General features: G+C 38.8%; 1 pseudogene; it reads right to left on the bottom strand.

The window, feature by feature from the left end:
* Positions 1 to 4,310: 4,310 nt before the first annotated feature.
* Positions 4,311 to 5,292, bottom strand: LOC140524580 (glyceraldehyde-3-phosphate dehydrogenase-like; annotated as a pseudogene).
* Positions 5,293 to 5,521: the final 229 nt, after the last annotated feature.

Raw genomic sequence — 5,521 nt, 5'->3', positions numbered from 1 at the left:
CTTGCAATATCTTTGTGCCATAGTATGTGGTCACTTTTCATAAAAGTTTCATGTGGCACTAAGAAATATAAATATTCTTTTGCAGTCCCATTTAGAAGACACTATGAGTCTTTTAACTCTATTATCTCCAGCAATCTGTTCAGTTTCCATAATTTTATTTAGTTTCATATTTACTTATCTATTAGACTTTTTCATAACTGTGAGAGGGATATTGATGTCTTCTGTCACTATCATGTTATGGTCTATGTTTTTTTAAAAATAAATTTATTTATTTTCAGTTTTCAACATTCTCTTCCACAAAATTTTAGTTTCAAATTTTCTCCCCATCTTCCCCCTACCCCCACTCCAGGACAGCATATTTTCTGATCACCCTTTCCTCCAATCTGCCCTCCCTTCCATCACCTCTCCTACTCCCTTATCTCCTTCCCTTCTATTTTCCCATACAGTAAGATAGATTTCTATACCCCATTGTCTACATACCTTATTTCCTAGTTGCATGTAAAAACAACCTCTAACATTCATTTTTAAAGCTTTGAGTTCCTCATTCTCTCCCTTTCCCCCTCCCCACCCACCCTCATTGAGAAGGCAAGCAATTTGATGTAGGTTATACATGTGTGGTCATGCAAAAGACCTCCTTAACAGTCATGTTGTGAAACACTAACTATATTTCCCTCTATCCTGTCCCATCCTCCATTTACTCAATTCTCTCCTTTGACCTGTTCCTCTGCAAAAGTTTTTGCTTCCAATTACCACTCCAATCTGCTGTCTCTTCTATTATTCCCCCTCTCTTATCCCTTTCTCCCCTGCTTTTCTGTAGGGTAAGATAAACTTCCATACCCAATTGAGTATGTATGTTATTCCCTCCTAAAGCCAAATCCAATTTCCCTCTCACCATTCCCTTCTTCCTCTCCATTGTAAAAACTTTCTTTCCTCTTTTGTATAAGATGATTAACCACACTCTACATCTCCCTTTCTCTTTCTTCTAGTATATTCCTCTCAACCCTTAATTTTCTTTTTAAGATATCATTCTTTCATATTCAGCTCACACTGTGCCCTCTGCCTCTCTGTCTTTCTCTGTCTCTCTGCCTCTGTCTCTGTCTCTTTTTCTACACACACACACACACACACACACACACACACACACACACACACACACACACAAACAGACACACACACACACACACACACATATTCCCTCTAAGTATCCTAATACTGAGAAAGCCCTCATGAGTTACAAATGCCATCTCTCCATGTAGGAATGTAAACAGTTTGACTTATATTAAGTCCCTTTTGGTTTCTCTTTCCTTTTTACCTTTTCATGCTTCTATTGATTCTTGTATTTGAAAGTCAAATTTTGTATTCAGCTCTGGTCTTTTCAACAAGAATGCTTAGAAGTCCTTAATTTCACTGAAGTTCCATTTTTTCCCCCTAAAGTATTACACTCAATTTTGATGGGTAGGTAATTCTTGATTTTAATCCTAGCTCCTTTGACCTCTAGAATATCATATTCCATGCCCTCCGATCCCTTAGTGTAGAAGCTGCTAAATTCTGTGTTATCCTGATTGTGTTTCCACAGTACTTGAATTGTTTCTTTTTGGTTGCTTGTAATATTTTCTCCTTGACTTGGGAACTCTGGAATTTGACTAAAATATGCCTAGGAGCTTTCCTTTTGAGATCTCTCTCAGGAGGTAATCAGTGGATTTTTTTCCATTTCTATTTTACCCTCTGGTTCTAGAAAATCAGGGCAGTTTTCCTTGATAATTTCTTGAAAGATGATGTCCAGACTATTTTTTTTTTATCATGACTTTCAGGTAGTTCAATAATTTTTAAATTATCTCTCCTGGATTCATTGTCCAGGCCAATTGTTTTTCCGGTGAGATACTTCATATTGTCTTCTGTTTTATTATTCTTTTGGTTTTGTTTTATAACATTTTATAATATTTGATTTCTCATAAAGTCATTAGTTTTATTTGCTCCATTCTAATTTTTAAAGAATTATTTTCTTCAGTGAGTTTTTGGATCTCTTTTTCCATTTGACCCATTCTTTTTAATGCATTCTTCTCCTCATTGGCTTTTTGGATCTCTTTTTCCATTTGGGTTAGTTTAATTTTAAAGGTGTTATTTTCTTCAGCATTTTTGGGGGCATCCTTGAGCAAGTGGTTGACTTGATTTTCATGATTTTCTTGCATCACTCTTATTTCTCTTCCCAATTTTCCCTCTGTTTCTCTTACTTGATTTTCAAAATCCTTTTTGAGCTCTTCCATGGCCTGAGACCAATTCATATTTTTTGTAGAGGCTTTAGATGCAGGAACTTTGGCTTTGTTGTCTTCTTCTGGTTGTATGTTTTGATCTTCCTCATCACCAGTGATGTAAGAAAACACCTTTTCACCAAGAAATTAAGAATCTTTAGTCTTTCTTTCCCTGTTTGCTCATATCCCCAGCCAATTACTTGACTTTTAAGATAATTGTCTATGGTTTCCTTCATCATAATGTAGTTTCCTTTATCCCTTTTCATTTTTTTCATGTTTGCTTTTGCCTTGTCAGATATCATGATTGCAATTTCAGCTTTTTTGTTTCACTTGACACATTAAACTTTTTTTCCATATCCTCTCAGTTTTATTTCATGCATGTCTTTGTTTTTGAAATGTGGTTTTTGCAAACAACATTGTAGGGTTTTGTTTTCATTTCCAACCTGTTCCTCTTTTTTTGTTTTACTGGATTTTAGTCCATTCATATTTAAAATTATGAGTTAGCTTTTCCTAACCTTGTTTACTTTCAAGTCTGCTGTAAACATAGTACTATATTTTTTCAGTTATTTTATCTTGATCTTTTTTAAGGTGGCCCTCTTCCTACTGACTCTTTTCCTCTTGTCCCTTAATCTCTCCTCTTGTTACTTCTTTTCCGTTGGAGTTTTACTTATTAGTTCATGTTTCTCTCCTCTTATCTGGATAAATAACCTCCACCCCTTTCTTTCTCCACATTCAATTAGTCAAGTTGATTTCTCCTTCCTTTTCTCTTTAACTAGTTCTACTCACTGGTTTTTTAAATTTTCATTTTTGCATCCCTTTCCAAAAAGTATTTTTCTCACTCTTCACTATCCATCTGTTCTAGACCCCCATTCTCTCATTTATGATTCCCATAATTATCTGGTCTCTCTCTTTCTTCCCTGTATCTCTCATACAAACAAAACTTCCAAGGTAACCCTTCTAGGCTCTCTCCTTAGGCAATTTCTGCCACTGCTTTGTAGAGCTAGCACTATAGGTTTCCTTTTTCAATGGGGCCTCACTACCTGAGCAATGATAATTATTTCAGGTGTCAGAGAGGACACTGCCCCATGTCGGGCCCCTCCCTTACTGCATGCCTATTATGCAGCTTACCACTGATCTATACCCTCTCCTTGGTTGCCTTTTTTTTTTTTTTTAAAGCATCAAAATTTCTTCCCTCAGTCTATGATCTCCCATTCCCTCAGGTGTTAGTTGCCCCAGGAGTTCCAACTCCTTTCCTCTCCTAAGGTGGAGTGGGTGGATTTTTCAAATACCAAATCCCCTAGATCACACCTAGTACAAGGTCCCTATCTCTCTTTACAGACTTTCTCTCTTTACTCATAGCAGTATTCATCAGTGGAACTCCCTCTCACCACTGAAGCAAGGCTTCCTTCCTTTCTCCCTTCTTTTCAATCTGTCCCTTCCCTTCCTCACCCACTTGCATGTACGCGCTTCCCTTTCTGAGACCACAGGGATCCCTCTCCCCTTTTTGGTATCCCTAGATTTGACTCCAGCAAATCACACATTCCTCTCTGTTCCCCCTACTCCCTTCCCCCCTTTAAATACCCTTCCATGTTATACTATAGTCTAAAAAAAATGTTTTGATTCACTTGTAGGCAGAGTGTTGCCAAGATGTCCCACGTCCACTTCCTCTCTGTTACCTCCAGAGATATTCACCTTTACTCCATCTCCTTGTATATATTTAGAAAAGATCTCTTACAAGTCTCTCTGCTATCACTCTGTTACTGTTGGTGTCCTTAGTTGCTATATTTATTCATTCCTGTGCTTCTGTTGCTTAGGGTGTTAGAGAAGCAAGTAATCTCTTTAGTTCTGGTTTTCTTTTCTTTGTTTTTTTTTGTACTGAATATGGCGACTTTATTGATGGTACACAATGCAGGACTCTAGGCTTCTCCTCCCCTACTACAGGGGAATTTTGGGACAAGTATGTGAACGGGACATGGGATTCCCAGTATAGGAACATAGGTTAGGCTCCCCAGTGGTGGAACTCCTTTTTTGACTGAGGATGAAGATCCATGGCTTTCCACTTTACTCCTTGGAGGCTATGTAGACCATGAGGTCTACTACATGGTTGCTGTAACCACACTCATTGTTATACCAAGAAATGAGCTTGACAAAATGGTCATTGAGGGCAATACCAGTGCCAGCATCAAAGGTCAAAGAGTGAGCATTGCTGCTAAAATCACAGGATACAACCTGGTCCTCTGTGTAACCCAAGATGCCCTTCAAGGGTTCCTCTGACACCTGCTTCACCGCTTTTGAATATTATCATATTTGGCAGCTTTCTCCAGGTGGCAGTTCGGATCCACAACAGATACATTGGGAGTAGGAATGTGGAAAGCCGTACCACTGAACTTCCCATTAAGCTCAGCTATGACCTTGCCTACAGCCTTAGCAGCATTAGTGGAAGCAGGGATGATGTTTGAGGCAGTACCACATCCATCATCAAACAGCTTATCAGAGGGGCCATCTACTGTCTTCTGCACAGCAATAATAGCATGGACTATAGTCATGAGTTTTCCCACAATGCCAAAGTTGTCATGTATGACCTTGGCCAAGAGGACCAAGTAGTTGACAGTACAGGAAGTATTACTGACAATCTTAAGGGAATTATCATATTTCTCATGGTTCACTCCCATCATGAACAATGGGGCATCAGCAGAAGGGGCAGAGATGATGACCCTCTTGGCTCCACTCTTTAAGTGAGCTCCAGCCTTTTCCATGGTGGTAAAGATTCCAGTGGACTCTACAACATAGTTGGCTCCAGTATCTGCTCATTTGGTATTGGTGGGATCCCGGTCCTGGAAGATGGTAATGGCTTTTCCATTGATCACCAGCTTCCCATTCTTAGCCTTGACAGTGCCTTTGAACTTGCCATGGGTGGAGTCATATGAAACATATAATTCATGGAGTTGAGGTCAATGAAGGGGTCATTGATGGCTGCAGTGAATGTAGCCCTGGTCACCAGGTACCTAATACAGTCAAATCCATTGATTCTGACCTTCACCATCTTGTTTCATGGATGCTATTGAAGCAACAGATCCTGGCAGCATCCTTGGGAAAAAAGTCAAAAGCCTGGTTTTCTTTCTAAACACTTCATTTGTCTTTTTATCTTTGAATATCCATCTTTTTTTCATGTATGTTTAAGTTCAAATTTTCAGGATTAGTCATTCTGGGCTCTCTTCTGAACATATGATTCCGTTCCCACCAACATTTTCTGGTAAATGTAGAATAGTCTT

The sequence above is a fragment of the Notamacropus eugenii genome, chromosome 1 (assembly GCF_028372415.1).
Source record: "Notamacropus eugenii isolate mMacEug1 chromosome 1, mMacEug1.pri_v2, whole genome shotgun sequence".
Classification (NCBI taxonomy): domain Eukaryota; kingdom Metazoa; phylum Chordata; class Mammalia; order Diprotodontia; family Macropodidae; genus Notamacropus; species Notamacropus eugenii.
This window is presented reverse-complemented; position numbering and strand designations above follow the sequence as displayed.